At 39.1% G+C, this 16,443-nt stretch overlaps 1 protein-coding gene across 6 annotated transcripts in view; it reads left to right on the top strand.

Moving 5' to 3' along the window:
- The window catches only part of TFDP2 (transcription factor Dp-2), a 126,566-nt gene that overhangs the window by 49,839 nt on the left and 60,284 nt on the right, over positions 1-16,443 (top strand). The window contains exon 1 of one of the 6 annotated variants that reach the window (XM_065875742.1): positions 8,512-8,560. The exons of 3 other annotated variants lie outside the window; for them this stretch is intronic. The gene's annotated coding sequence lies outside the window, so the exon portion shown is untranslated. Of the gene's footprint in view, positions 1-8,511; positions 8,561-8,789; positions 8,902-16,443 lie in introns of those variants that run through there. 2 more of the 6 variants (XM_065875740.1, XM_065875741.1) reach the window with 2 other exon arrangements.

The following is a 16,443-nucleotide window of genomic DNA, read 5'->3' as shown; positions in this document are numbered from 1 at the left end:
ACGGAAACTGTGGAAATATCCATTTATAAGGAAATAAAATATGATACATCCACACAGTGGAATATTATGCAGTCATGATTGTGTTTTAGAGAATATTTATTGAGGTTTGATAATCTTCTTCCTTTTTAGTCTTCTGGTCAGAATGGCATTCATGATCCAGATTTTTTTTTTCTTTACATCTATATTAGAGTAAAAAACATTTATTGATAGTTGTAATGTATCGTTTTATAGATGAGGAAATGGGGGCTTGAAAATGTTAAATGAGGTGCCCAAGTCATGTGGCTAGTAAGTGGCTGAAGTAAGATTTTTATTTATTTATTGGCTGCATTGGGTCTTCATTGCTGAGCCCGGGCTTTCTCTAGTTGCGGCGAGCGAGGTCTACTCTTTGTTGTGGCGCGTGGACTTCTCATTGCTGTGGCTTCTCTTGTTGTGGAGCACGGGCGCTAGGTGCGTGGGCTTCAGTAGTTTTGGCACGTGGGCTCAGTAGTTGTGGCTCATGGGCTCTAGAGCGCAGGCTCAGTAGTTGTGGCGCACGGGCTTAGTTGCTCCGCGGCATGTGGGATCTTCCTGGACCAGGGCTCGAACCCGTGTCCCCTTCATTGGCAGGTGGACTCTTAACCACTGCGCCACCAGGGAAGTCCTGTTGTATACTTTTTAAATACACAGTGTATATATTTTTAGCAAAGTTTTAGGTTCACAGCAAAAGATACAGCTGTTTCCCATATACCCTTTGTGCCCACTCCTATGTGAGTTTTTTTTTTCTTTCAGTTCTTAAAATTGCTGTAAAATACACATAACAAAATTCACAGCCTTCGTCATTTTTAAGGATGCAGTTCAGGGGCACTGAATATATTCATAATGTGGAGCCATCTTTAAGACAGTCGTTTTAAAGCCTTGTCTAATACGTCTGCCATCAGGACTTTTTCAGAGACAGTTTCTGCTGATTTCTTTTTTCCCCTTGAGTTGGCCATAATTTCCTGTTGTGATTTTTCGTTGTTGAAAACTGGGTGTGTAGATCTAATAACGTAGTAACTCTGGAAATCAGAATTAACCTCGTCCCCAAGGTTTGCTGTTGTTTGTTAACTGGCTTTGTTCATTTAAAAAAAAAAAAAAATTGTTGTGGGCTGTCACTGTGCCAAGGATCAGCCTGAGGTGTAAACTTAAGGTCTGCTCAGGTCTTTTCTGAGCCTTTCCCTGGGCGTGTGTGGTCACTTTCTAATTTTCCCAGATATGCAATGTCCTAGTCTTTAACGTCTGGCTGTGGAAAGGGTAAAAAGAGAAAAATGAAGGAGGGAGGGAAGGCCAGGAGTCCTTTCAATCCCCTGGAAGTCACTTCAGCTGGAGGGGGGCTGGCGGGGGGCTGGGTGGAACGATGTGAGGAGTTACAACAGCAGTGCTGCCCACTTCTTTGTCTGCACCTCTGTGAGCAGAAGCAGCAGTCCCCAACCAGGACACGGATGCCTGATATTTGGAGACCGGGCCCTTTTTGCCCACCCTGGCTCCCACATGCTGTGTGCAAACTGCTCCAGGAACAGTGTACAGCTGCCAGCCACATGGCTGGGGTTGGGGGAGGGGTAGCTACTACGGCACCATCAGCTATAAATTGACCAAAATTAGCTGAAATTTACCATCCAGGCCTTCCTCTGGAAGTTGCAAGACTTCCTTAGACTCCAGAGTTTCAGAAGAGTTGTATGAGACAGATTCTGCCAGTGCAATTGTTGCCCAGGTGAATAGATGGATTCCTGATGCTTCCTATTCTGGCATCTTCTCAGAATCCTCTTTCCAACATGAATTTTTAGGACAGAACGGCAGCAATATCTCTGGCATGTTTGGAAAACTATTACAGAAAATTGTGGATTACTAACGGAGAGGACAGCTAGTTGATGGTAATTAGTAATGGAAAGTTATTATAAAAATTCATCTGGGTCTAATCATTAAGAGTCTGGAAATCGGGCAAAAGCAGATAAAATTTCTTCTGCTGTCAGTGGAGTTCTTTTAACAGATGGGAAGCGACTGAAGGTATTTGATCAGTAAAGGACACTTATTCATTCATTTATTTGTTTAATAGGTATTGTTTGAATATATACTGCGTACGAGATGGTTTTTTAGACAGGAAGGGTACAGGGATGGAATGGGAGGGCTGGAGAGCCAAAAACCTGTTGTGGAGGAATTCACAGACATGTAACTTACAAAGGAATATGATGTGGAAATAGGAATATGGGAACTTAAAATAAGACCAGGTCTGCTTTAGGGAATTGGGAATATCTTAATTGAGGAGGTAACATTTTATGGTTTTGGAGGAATTCTAGTTTACCAGGTGAAGAATATTGAGAGCTTAACAGTAAGGTCATGGGCTGCTCAGGGAATGGTAAATAATTCATGCCTCTGGAGTTGTGGGAAATAGACCTTGAAAAGCAATTTGGGATCTGATCATTAAGGGTGTAGTGTGATTTATTTGATGACGGAACCATCAGAGGTTTTTAGGCAGGGGAACTGAAATGACTTTATTTTTTTCTCATCTGGAATAGTTTAATTGGCATTAATGAACTAATATTTGACATAAAGAACAATACTAGATTTTAGTAAGCCTTTTTTTTGTGTGTGATACGCGGGCTTCTCGCTGCTGTGGCCTCTCCCGTTGCGGAGCACAGGCCCCGGATGCGCAGACTCAGCGGCCATGGCCCACGGGCCCAGCCACTCCGCGGCATGTGGGATCTTCCCGGACCGGGGCACGAACCCGCGTCCCCTGCATCGGCAGGCGGACTCCCAACCCCTGCGCCACCAGGGAAGCCCTTAGTAAGCCTTTTGATTACATCTACTCATTGAATTTATATCTCTGATTACTATCCATAGACTTTAAATGTGTGGACTTTAAGAACTGGATTAGAATCATAGTTCTACCATTTTGTAGCATTTATACAAGTTATTTGATGTGGTAAACCTCCATTTTCTCATCTGAATTATTGGGCTTCTTAGTTTCTGGGCACTATTGACAGGGGGGAAGTAATGAGATTTCTGTTGAATGGGGAAGAAATCAAGTGAGACTCTCCACTGGATGTAATGTAGTCTGAGTGTACTCTACGGACTGGTTGAAGGCCATAAAAAAGGTGTGCATTTAATCTACAAGAGACAGTTAGTTCTAAATAGGTTTTTGTATGCTTAAGGATTTGGAGACGGGAACCACTGAAGGTTTTTAAGCAGGAATCCATATGATCCGGTTTTTCCAAACTGCTTCAGTTGTATCCCAGTATAATTATTAATAGTGTGCCCCCTTTAACTCTCAATGGTTAACCCAGTGTGGGTAATAAATTTTGTGGCCAGTCACCTTCTAAAACAAAAATATAGTAAGAACAGAGAGCTGTGGTTGAGCCATTTAGAATACAAGTAATGAGAAAAAAATAAAAGGAACCAGCCTAGAAGGTTGGAGTGAAACAGAGAAGAGTCTTTACAAAAATCTTTACAAAAGCCAAGAGAGGATAATTTTAATGGTATTAAGAACGTGAGATTTGTGAGGTCAGCAAGGTCAAATTCGCAAGGTTATGGAGCATGAGTGTACATTGATTTTTCCAAGTAGAGCTCCTTGTCTACTCTAGACAGTAGAGTTTCATTTGGGCACTTGGAGAGAAGCCAAATTGGGTCGTTTCTTTGAGGCTAAGGACTCTGCCCTTTATTTTTATATCCCTAGTGCCTAGTACAGTAGGTATCATGTAGGAGGTACTTGGTGCTTTTTTTAAGAATTGAAATATAATTAATAGTTTGTAAAAAGGTGAGAGAGCAGCTATGGATATCACACTTTCAAAAAATTCCGTCAGACGGAAAGGAGGATGTTTTTAGTTGGGCAGCAGTTAGAAAGGAAAGATCTCTGCATCTTAAACGTTAAGATGAACTCAGTGAAGAGGGAAAAATTAAAGTTTCTGAAAAGGTAAGGAAGTTTGAAAGCTAAAGTTCTTGCCGCTTAGGGCAGAGTCTATTACAAAGTGAACAGTGTGGCCTTAAAGAGATAAGTGGATAACATACCCTCACCTACCCTCCAATCCCGCCCTCCAACCCCGCCCCCAACCCTTTGATGATTTAGGAATATTCTAATGAAAAGAGTACAGACATCAGAGTCAGAAAACCTACAGCCAAATCTTGACTTTACTTTTTACTAGATTAGTGGCAAATCATTTACTCTCTTATATTTAAATGATTCACCAATACTCATGCTTTCTCCACTGTAACATATTCTTTCTCTAGGGCTGAAAATCTTTGGTCTAAAGTTCTGTCCCTTCCTAACTTGTGAGGGCTTTAGTGAACTATGGTTGTCCTCTCTAGCGCCTTTGGTCTCTTCCCTTTCCATAGATCCTTCTCTGAGGTACTGGCAAATGCCTCCCTCATCCTGGAAAGCCTTTGCCTTGATTCATTCGGCTCCGCTAATTCAGCTGTGACTAAAGCACGCAAAGGGATTTTGGTAGAAGTTTAGAAAGGGGCCAGATTGAGGAAAATTTAGACAGCAGTCTTAGGTCGTTTGCTGTTATTGTCTAGACCAAAGATGTTTAATAGCACTTTCTGTGATGATGGAAATGTTCTGTATCTGCAAGCTGTTAGCCACATGTTGAGGACTTAACATGTGTCTAGTGCAACTGGGAATTGAATTTTTAATTTTATTTAAATTTAATCAGTTTAAATTTAAATAGCCGTATATGGCTAAGGCTACCAATGTTGATAGTGCAGCTCTAGCCATCAGGAGGTCATCAAAAGTTGTATTTCTTATTTCTTTTGTTTTGTTTTTTAAATAGGGAAATGATGTGTGTTTTAGAAAAAAAAAACAACTGGAAACAATGTGGTCATTTGGATGGTGAGGAAGAGGCAAGAATAGAAAATCACTTTCTTTTCAGGATGATGATGCCTGTAACAAGGATGGGGAATGTAGGAGGGTGAGCTGCTTTGGGACAGTAGACGTGGAGCTCAATCCTGCAGAAGTTGCGTTGACGTCGTGGGACTTGTAGACAGAGATGTCCAATAGGCCATTGCAATGAGAGTTTAGAGCAGAGAAGCCCAAGACTAGAAGTATACATTTTTGTAGTCGTCTACATAGAGGTGACAAAGCCATAGAAATGGGTAATGTCCTCCAAAGAGGAAATATAAATCTTGGAGAAACGAGCATCAAGGGCAGAACCTTGAAAGATGTCTACATTTAAAAGGTAGAGGAAGAGGAGGTGCAAAGGTGAAGTTAACTGTGGTCACTATGCTATACATTAGATTCTCAGAACTTATACATCTTATAGCTGGAAGTTTGGATTTAGATTACTTCCATGTCTTAGCTATTGTGAATAATGCTGCAATAAACATGAGAGTGCACAGAAAAATACTATATGATATTTTAAAGAAACCGACACTTACCCATGCAAGTAGTAGCAGGAACTCTTTGCTTTAGGCATAGCCCTCATCAGGGAGATTAGACATTTTACTTGGAAATGTGAATAAGTATGTACCTCATGATATGGATCTGGTAGATAGTTATATTTAGCAGGCATGGGGCAAGTAAAAACTATTATTGTGCTATCATAGTGTAATTTCTGCCTATAGAATCACAAATGTATCTGTAAAATATGGTTAATCTTTGGTCAGATGGCCAATAGACATAGCAAGCCCTAGTCCAAATAAGTTAGCTTATAAACTTGGGGAAGAGAATGGCTTGTCCCCTTTGGTGTTTGCTAGATAATCAGTAGTTGTAAATAATATAATGCTTAAGTAGATTTTCTTTCTTTCTTTTTTGGCAACTCTGTGTGGCTTGCAAGATCTTAGTTCCCTGACTGGGGATCGAACCCAGGCCGTTCCCTGACTGGGGATCGAACCCAGGCCCCCTTCAGTGGAAGTGCAGGATCTTAACCACCGGACTGCCAGGGAATTCCCTTAAGTAGATTTTCTATCTAAGATTAAGGAGAAATTGTTTGGGAGAACCTACATAAGATGCATTTTATTATGCCAGTGGGAAGACTCATGAACTTCCCCACAATGTGTCGTACACTCATGAAGGCATACAGAAGGTAGTGATCAAGCTGCCTGCTGAGAAAGGCTTGGGAGTAGATTGAAGAGCAGTGTGAATGTGAATGAAGAATTTGGGAGTTTAAAGGGGGCACTGGCAAGGAAGGGAGACAGGGACAAGTAAACATGGTAGAGAAGGGCTTAAGGTCAGATCTCTGGAGCAGACAATAAGGAGCAGGTCAATTGGCTGCCTAGCTCAGTGCCTGATGCATAGTAGGTGCTCAATAAGTATTTGTTGAAGGAAAGATGAATGATGGTTAGGGAGAAAAAACATTGCTCCTGCAGGACCAATGGAATCCTACTTTGGCCCAATGTTATTTTATTCATTACTTGACCTCAGTCATCACAATGTCTTCCTGACCTTGGGTTACTGTTAATTTATTGTTAGAATACATACTAACTATTCCGGGTAGAATATTTGAACATGTAAATCACTGTCCAGCCCTGGGGGCGGGGGAGGGGATGCCCTGCCTACTTCCTACTACTAGAAGTAGTAGGATCGCAGTGCCTGAGTATTAGAAAGTTTAATTTCCTTTTAAGACTGTAGCAGAGTAGGTATGACAATATCTAGACCCTGAATATCCTGGCCTTGGGTGACACGAGCGATCACTTCTGGCTAACCTCACAGGTTAGAGGTATGTGCATGTTTACTCTGTGTGGTTTCTGGTAAGGTGATCAAGAATGGTGAGAAGCAGGATAGGGAGATTAAAATTATTTCCAAATGTGGGTATATAAACAGATGTAACCATGTTAGATTTTAATACACAAAACTGATTGGATGCTGGGTAATTTTCAAGTTTCTTCTTTTTTTATTAAAAACTCCTCTGAAAACTGATAGTCCACAAAACCTTAGTGTATAGAATTTTAACTGATTCCTTTACTCAGATATTATAGTGACCTCATTTGATATTGAAAACAGATTTTAGAATCTGAAAAGATACAGAGCCATAGAGGTTGTATTTTCAATTTTAAGCTAATATGTACTTGCAGCTCAATTTAATTTATACCCTATGCTATATTATTTTCGACATATCTCTGTGTGTATATAAGTGTAATATGTGGTACATAGTCTGTTTACAAAGAAAAACTTGACTAAGAAAAAGCTCTGTTTGATCTGTTTCATTCAGTATATGTTTATTGGGGTGTCTAACAGCCTCTGTTTTAGCCACTGGGGATACAGCACTAAACCAAGCTCAAGATCCTTGCCCTGCTGGAGCTGTTGTCAAGACATACTTTCAGAGAGGAATATTTCAGATTAGGTGGTACCTAATCAAAGAAGGAAAGGTACCTTATTCATCCAGGAGAGTTACACTTTCAGGGAACTGAGATATAAACCACTGAAGGCAGGGATTTTCATTTGGCTTTTGTTCACTGCTGTATCCACGGAGCCCAAAATAGTGCTTGGCTCATATGTCCGTTGACTGAAGCGTTTATTGTTTTGAATTTGTATAATCAGAGACATGTACTTTGATAAATGATCTTTACACCGAGCTGGTTGAAAATTTTATAGTCTCCTTTACCTTATTTTTATGTTACCTACTTTTTCTTTCTCTTGGGGCCCATTGTCAGGATGCAGGAACAGCTTATTAATATTAATAATTAGTCATATGGTAATCTGATATCGCAAAGGTTAGATTTGGAAAGGAATTTAATAGGTCATCTTTTGTTCAGCTTCCTGCCTAAGAAAAACCAAGTAAGATAATTAGGTATGTATTTTTAATTAATCATTTAAAAAACTAGGACAACATAATTGGGTTCTCTCGAGAAAATGGAGAAAGGTACTTAACCCTAGATACAAAGGTACTAACCTGAAAAAGTTAGAACTTCTGTGTGGGAAAGTGAAAAAAATTCGAGCACCACTAAGCTGCTCTTTGTTGATATCAGAAATGGGCCTGTCATTCATTTTGGCATTGAAGCATAGCCTCCTATCTCAGGGGGCAGAACCAGGACTTTTTTTTTTCCTCCCAGAGGAGCTGGACAGTTATTACAGGTTGAAAAGCCTGACTAGTTTTTCAAGAGTTTCTCCTCCTTTTTTTTTTTCCCTCTGAAACTCATGGTGCTTTTGCTCTGCTTTCAAGATGCACTGAGGTCTCCTGCTTTGTGACTGCTTCGGAGCCCGCAGATACCCTGACATGTATAATTCGAAATATGCAGGTTTCATAAGTAAGTTCCATCTTGGTTTTTAGCCAGTTAAAATTCAAGTTATTTTTAGAAAAATGTTAGGGTGGAGTTAGGCATTGTATTGTTTCACCACTTTTATTTTAAGCCTATTTCTAAAACAGTCAGTAAGACCTGTACTTTGTTCGTTTTTAAGTGTCTTTGTTGCATTAGACAGTATTCATATGTCTTTTAAAAGCTAGTAACGAAACTATTTTCTTGAGCATCTTTTTAGTTTTACTGAGAAGTATTTTAAATTGAGTGTTTCTGAGCTCGATTGCTCATGTCTGACACAGTCTCAAGTTTCCACTGAATGGTAACAAAGACTGTAGAGTGTTGTTGGTACTGCAGTGAGAGGCATGCTTCATTAGACCAGGTAAGAGAGATCATTTTGTTTCTTACTGCTGGGTGCGTTTTTACAGGGTTTATTTTATATTCTTTCAACAGCAGCAGTGTTAAATTGATAAATAGCCTGGAGCACGCTGAATTCAAGACGTCCTTGCTTGTTGCAGACAGGAAAGCTACAGGGTATGGGGGTTGGGGTGGGGGGGAGGGGTAGAGTAAGCTTAGTTTATCACTGTTACTTATATAAATCAATTTAAATATAAAGATAATTCTGGAGCTCCATTTTCTCCGTGCAAGAACTAAAGAAGCAGTTAAAGAAATGAATAATATTAAAGGTACTTCGTGGTTCTTACTTGTGAGTGCAATTCAGATGTGAGTTTTTACTTTCATTTCTTTCCAGTAGTTAATAAAATAAGCTTTGCCTCTAACTCTGCATTTTTTTTTCCCATTTACGAAAACTTTGAAATTGTCAACAGCAAAATATGCTTCCTCAGGATCTTTGAAATAAACCTGACACGTACAAAAACATTTCAGCTTTTATAGCTGTTTCATTCTCTTTTTTTCCTAGTACATTTTTCTTCAAAGTATTTGTGCTTTGAAAATGTCAGCTGTATTCTAATGAAGCTCAGGCATTGTTTGCTCATAAAGGGGCCGGTGCATTCCACTGCTTTATGGTTTATTATGAGGCACAGTGTGAGAGTTTGGGTGGCACCATTTGGTGTCTGCCTCTTGGGGTAGTGACTGCCATTATGTTCGCGTTGGATTGGCAAAGAAAATATAGAGTGCAAGATCCTATATGAATCTGGATCCTGTGAAGAAAATCTTTACCATAGACAATAACTACGTGAGCCTGGAATGTGTGACAACTTGAGCTGATCACTTCAAGTATACTCTTGAAGCCTGTATTTTAGTTATAATTGATAGTCTCCCAGTAACATCTCTGGTTTCGTGATGTATGTAAATAACATTTACGCATTATTTGAACTGTAGTAAAGTGAATGTCTCTAGGTAAACTATGACATTTTAAATGGACACGGTACAATTTTCAATCATACATGTACTTTAAAAAAAAGTTTGAAGGAACTTAGTGTCGGGGGGAGGGGGAGTAGGAGTGGGAGAGGAGGTCAGGCAGAGAGGCTTTCTTTCAGTTGGGAAAGCCCTGATGAAGAGAAAAAGCAACAGATGTTTCTTCTGTTACAATTGAGGTTGTTTCATTCAAAATTCACAGTAGCTGGAAACGGGAGGGGCGGCCATAAATCTGACTTAATCAGTGAATAAAGAAAATTAGTCATTTCAAATTTATTCTTTTACATTCAGGATTTGAGAAACAGTATAGAGTAACATATTCTGAGTAACATACTTTTTGAAGAGGCTTTTCTTAATCTTAAAAATTTTATGTGTAATTAGTGGAAATGTGAGAAAGCTAATTTTAGTGCCTTTAAGTGATGGAGAAAATGATTATTAAGTCATAAAGAATACTAGGAAAAAAGCGAAGCCGCTATAAAATATATAAGGAATACTTAGGTAGCAAAAGTTTGTAATTACACAATAGGTATTAAGGCTCAAAATGAAATTGCAGTATGAAACATCATTTGCATTTAGTGAGAGACTATTTTATCTTCAGTGTGAAGCCATGAGACTTATTTCTAAAGATCTTTGAATAAGAAATGTGGGAGAAATATTTTGAGTTTAATTGAAATGATGTGTTGCAGTTTCCCTCTTTAAAAAAAAGATAGTAAGTAAGCTAATGGAAGGAGGGGAATGTTTATCTGCTGACAAGAATAAGAAGAGCTTGGATGTGATATGCATGTAATGAAAGCAGTCAAAAAATAGTTCTTTAATTCGTGGAGTTCATAATGAGTAAAGTAAAAATCTATCCTTTTACAAGTAACATGTAGAGAAGTTCTGTGCTCCTGTATACTGTGTGTTTATATACATTACAACTTTATGTATTTCTTAAAGTTAGCTCTTAGAAAACCAGTGCTGAGCGCTAGATCTTTCACATATTAGGCACTTATTAAATTTTGCCCTACCCTACACTGTAAAGTTAGTAATAACATATAATAGCCAAAAACTTCTTTGAACCGTAGTTCAAAATTTGCATATTGAGCAAATGTTAAACGATTTTCTAAATGTTTAGTTGGTCTAAGGAAAGGACTGGGAAAGATAGCAAGATTCAAGGAGGTTATTAAAAATGTCTCTTGCTCTGAGCTAGGATCTGTGGGCTTCCCTGAAGATTTTCTTTGCTTCAAATAATGACAATAGAATTTAGAGATTTCAAAACTTTTCAGATCATTGTTTGAATTAAGATTGAGTTTAAAATCGATCTGTGTACATTTTGCTTTTTTAAGGAATAGCAGTATGGAGCATTTGAATTTTTTTCTAAGATAGCCAACTTACATGGTGGAGTTTAAAGTGGATTTACCAAGTTATAGGTTTGATTAGAGTAAGAACTTTTATAATTTTGACCAAAGAATGTATAGTTTTGATGGAATAGACAGTCCTAAAAAAAACTTGGTGACCTCACATGTGAAACATAACTTTGACAGCATCATAGATTGCAGTTATCAAAAATGTGTGTCAGTGGCTTCCCCAGTGGCGTGGTGGTTAAGAATCCGCCTGCCAATGCAGGGGGACACGGGTTCGAGCCCTGGTCTGGGAGGATCCCACATGCCACGGAGCAACTAAGCCCCTGCGCCACAACTACTGAGCCTGTGCTCTCGAGCCCGCGAGCCACAACTACTGAGCCCACGTGCCACAACTACTGAAGCCCGCGTGCCTAGAGCCCGTGCTCCACAGCAAGAGAAGCCACTGCAGTGAGAAGCCCCGGGCACCACAACAAAGACCCAATGCAGCCAAAAGTAAAAGTAAATAAAATAAATAAATTTATATTAAAAAAAGTGTGTCACTTATGATCATAAATGTAGGCATGACAGTACGTTACAGCATCATTAACAACGGTGCAGAAGTAATTGAGACTGTTAACCCTTCAGTTTAAGAGCAATATATTGGCTGAAAGAAGACTTCTGGAGTGAAGTACCTGTGGTTCCTGCCTTATATGTGAACTCTTTAGCAAAAATTGATGTCTGGGGCAATCTGAGCCTTCCCTATTCATTTTTCTCCAATTCAGAATACCCAGAGAGTGACCGATGTAGACGTTCTCTCTGCCTTACATATTTTAATGCAGTTAGAAACTATTGACGGTGACCTAGAAATCTCTCATTTCTGGTGTGGAAGTCGGAAGATTTGCCAGACACCTACATTTTTCTGAGAAGAAAACCTTTTACGCCATTGTTTAGGAGCAGGTATGAGTGTTGTGCCTTAAGTGTATTATGAGCTAACTCTGTTTTGCAAGTGGCTCCAGGAACCGATGGTGTAATAGCATTCTTCCTTTCTACCAAGTTTTAAGCAACCAGTTTTCAAGTGAACTTTTGGGTCTTGACTCCAAAGCTGGAGATATCAGCAGGGGGCTTTGTTTTCGGCATTTGGCTCTCTCTTGCAAAGTTTGGCAGCTCTCTTGGCAATTTCTCTGACAGAAAGATGAAGAGACTTCTACCTGAGCACTTACTGTTTGCCAAGTAGACCCAGTAGAACTTATTTATAAAATTTAGCAGAATCTTTTTTTTTTTTTTTTTTTTTTTTTTTGCGGTACGCGGGCTTCTCGCTGTTGTGGCCTCTCCCGTTGCGGAGCACAGGCTCCGGACACACAGGCTCAGCGGCCATGGCTCACGGGCCCAGCCGCTCCGCGGCATGTGGGATCCTCCCGGACCGGGGCACGAACCCGTGTCCCCTGCATCGGCAGGCGGACTCTCAACCACTGCGCCACCAGGGAAGCCCTAGCAGAATCTTTTAATGGGCAGGATTTTAGTACAAAAGCGTTTGTTGATACTGGTGTCTAAGATTTCCTGCTCTTGACAGTATGGTTTAAATGTAGCTTCAGTAATAGCTCTCAGTGGAACGTATTATTGAAATACGAAGTTGGTAACAATGCAATTTTGAATGAGCTACTTAGCATGACCTATGGAATATAATGATCCCTTATTTGCTAAGGAAAAGAACTGCCTTTGAAATTCTGATTCATAGGTGGTCTTTGGTCTTTTTGAATTTGTGTCCTAAAGTTTTAAATTTATTTTAAGAACGCACCTTTTAAACTCTGGATCTGTCTGTAGTCATTGCCACCTTTTGTAAATACTAGAAAAATAGCTTCTCTTGACTGTAAATTTAAAATGATTTATTTGTTAACACTGTCTGGGGCAGGGTACCGTCTCAGAGGGTAGTGGGCTTCTTCTTGAGAGTGATTTCCAATTCAGTGCCTTTGGGTGTTGTAATGCTCATCAGGTCCGACCCTTGTGGTTGCGCCCAGCTGCGTTGATCTCCTCTAGCCATTCAGTGGCTCTTGGTACCAGATAAAATGTGCTGCTTTCTGTTCACACTCTTTTTCTAGGCATGCGGACAGCGTCTGTGTGCCATCTGGCAAGTGTGTTGGCTGTGGTGATGGTGCTAAAAGTAGTGGTTGAAAATAGGCTAAACATTGAAAAGATACAGCATTTAAGAACAAGAGACAAAAATGATGATGATGATAATAATATAAGGGTCGCTTGGCCCCTTCTCTTTTTAAAATGAAAATAGAGGTAAGTGTAGTAGAAAGTCTACTTAGACTCCGTTACTTCCTTAATTTGAACAGAGAGGAAAGGGGCACTTGCAGCAGCTTGTCCCAGTCCTGCTTGATCCTAATCATCTTCTGAGGCACTTGTTTAAAATATGCATTCCCACCTGGTTTCTTTAGGTGTTTAGTGGAACCCAGAAATACGTATTTTGAATAAGAGGGACACTGCCCTCTCCCACTTTTGTTCACCCCCTTTGTATCCTATGTCTAAGCACATTTGGTAAGAATTACTGGGAAGGCGTGGAAGAACCAAGTTGTTTGAGGCCATATGGTGAACTCATTCAATTATTAATCAGAAGATAGAGTGTCCAAAACTGGGAAATTCTAATTAAGGAGGTGGAAGAGAAATGAGAAAATCAAGAATTAAAAGATGGTCCTTGTCTGAGCAGGGCAAATAGAAAAAGGACAAAAGGACATGTTTTATATAAAGATAGAGAAGCCAGCGAAGAAGCAGTAGGATCCAGCCTGTAGATGAGATGCATGTTTTTGGATGGACATCGACAGAGTATTGAAAGGGAAGGGTCCTACAAGAGAAACCCAGTGAGAATGGACTAAATGATTTCTAAGACCTTTTAGCTTTGAGGTTTGATGAACTAAATGAAAGCAGTTATAATATTCCAGATACTAGAGCTTGAATTAAGAAGTTCATCTAAGAAATGAAGAAGCCCTGTTTAAATCCTGACATGTAGGAAGATGGAAAAGAAATGTTTTTCTCCTTTCAAGTTGAAGAATCTGGGGCATTTATGGTTCTGGATACCAGAGAAAGAGGGAGCTAGCTAAATGTTTTAAAAGGTGTCCTCCAAGTAAAAATGCTTATGGAAGCCAAGAGAAAAGACTTGCTCCTCTAGGGAAAGTATGTAGGAAAGACTGACGTAAAAGATTTATTGACCCATTAGGAGTATACCCTGAGGGCTGTAGAACTGTTTTTTGTTATGGTCATTTCAAGGATCCTTTCTGTGGTTCTTTGGAAAGATTCTGGTGAGGTGGTCCACTGGGGGGAAATCACAGAAGTCCTGTGCTCTGACAGCTGCAAAAACATCCCGGCTTTGGCTTCCATGCCTGTGATATGTAGGAATGTGCATTTCAGATCTTCTGTCTTTATCTATGCGTTAAGGATACTTGATTTCCATTTTGGAACCACATACAGAGAGGGAGGTTCTAGAGGTCACTTTAACCATTATACTTTGGAGATATTATGAACTTTTATCTTCTGTTTCTCACCCTGACCATTTGCAGTGATATTATCGTCACCCACGTTAAAGAGTTTAGTAATGGATGGTGGCCTTTGGATTTAATCTTGGCAACTTTGGTGAACATGATTGAGTACAGATGCAACAAAATAGAACATAACAGTGTTATAGGGTGCATATAGGTAATGCACATTATAGTAGCTAACCTCTAAATAGAATGAAAACTAAAAGAAAAAAAAATTTGAGTATATTTAAACAAAACCGAATGAAGTCACGGTGACTGCAAGGTTTATTTACCTTCAGTTCCCATTCCTGACATGTACCTTATACATGGATGTGCTGTATTTTACTATCTTACAGATTTGCTGTTTCCAGTTGGATATGTTGTCTTTTCAAATTAATTATGAGCAATTAATATGGGTTTCATTTATGAAGATAGTGCTGTTGATCTATTGGGCCTGAGTTATTTTTCAAATAAAGGTGATAGATATCCCCTGAGCCGTCATATTGTTCCGCCTACTTTACTCTCTCTTCAGTGACATATGTTGCTTTCTAGATGGCTGGCTGAAATTAGAAATATAGTCTGAAGGTTGTGGAATCTTTGCTCTTTGCAAAATGAATGGGCCTATTCCAGAACCGACCTGGGACTTGACCTCATTCGTACTGTATTTGAAACTGATGGATAGTCATCAGTCCATGACAGTCATTAACAGTCATTAACAAATAATTAAAAGGTAGTGTGGGAAGGAAAGGGATGCTTGACACTTTTCTTTTTCTGAGTCTCCTTATTCTCTGTTTGAAATGTTAATTGTGAATGAAGTGAAGCACGTGATACTGTCACATAAGTAGGCAGATCAGTGGAGCAAAGAGAAAGTCAATAAGGTAGACTTTCATGTTAGCGTGGGGGAGGGGGAGTAGATTACTCATTAAAAGTAGCCATTTAGGAAAAATAAATTGGATCATTCGCTTCTCACATCAAATAAATTCCAGATGGTCAAGGATGTAAAATTTAAAATGAAGGCATCGAAGGATTATGAGAAAACATGGGGGATGTTTAATACAGTCTTTAGTATGTAAGGAATGATAATTAAATTCAAAGAACAGCATATCCAACTGGAAACACCAAACCTGTAAGATGAGTAAAACATAGCACACCCATGTATAACGTGCAGCTCCAGGGTGGGAAGCGAAGATAAATAAATAAACTTTGCAGTTACTCCGACCTCCTTTATTTTTATATTTAAACAGACTCACAGACCTTTTTAATGGCACTAAAGTCATAAAAGGAAAGAACTATGAGATGGACAGCATTCTTTTAAAATGTGGAAAGAAAATCGTATATAAAAGCCAAAGACAAATGTCAAACGGGGAAAAATATTTTCAGCAGGTATAACAAAGAATACTCTTATTCCTTTGATATTTAAAGAGGGTCAACCAATAAAGCAAATCATCAACAGCCAATAGAAAGTTGGTTATAATTCTCAGGAAGGAAAATTTAGATGAGTTTTAAACGAAACACGTCAGTCTTATTCATAATAATAAAACCGAAATAAAATCAACGTGAGATACTATTTTTAGCCTAAAGATTGACAACAATAAAGTTTGATAACACACTGAGTTGGAAAGGATATGTGGAAATGAATACATTTCATACATTTCTGAACAGAGGGTGAATTGGTACAGCCAGTTGGTACAACCAATGTGTGTAAAGACATATGTGTAGTCATTGCAATATTATTTGTAGTAATAAAAGATTTTACTGTTAATCATGTTTGTAACACTAAAAGCTTTCCATTATTAAGGGACTCAGATAAGCTGCTAGAGCCATAAAAAGAAGTATTACATAGCTAACGAAGTAAATACTGAAGCAGAATTACATATGTATGTACGTAGTATGGAAAGACATCTAAAATAGGTATAGTATTGTTAAGTGGTAAAAAAGCAACATGCAAACTGATATGCAAACCATCTGTGTAAGGAGAAAAGGATATGTATTGCATATATGTTTGTATATGCCTAGAGTATTTCTGAAAGGTTATATATGAACTGGCACCAGTA

Source organism: Phocoena phocoena, chromosome 4 (assembly GCF_963924675.1).
Source record: "Phocoena phocoena chromosome 4, mPhoPho1.1, whole genome shotgun sequence".
NCBI classification, from domain to species: Eukaryota; Metazoa; Chordata; class Mammalia; order Artiodactyla; family Phocoenidae; genus Phocoena; species Phocoena phocoena.
This window is presented reverse-complemented; position numbering and strand designations above follow the sequence as displayed.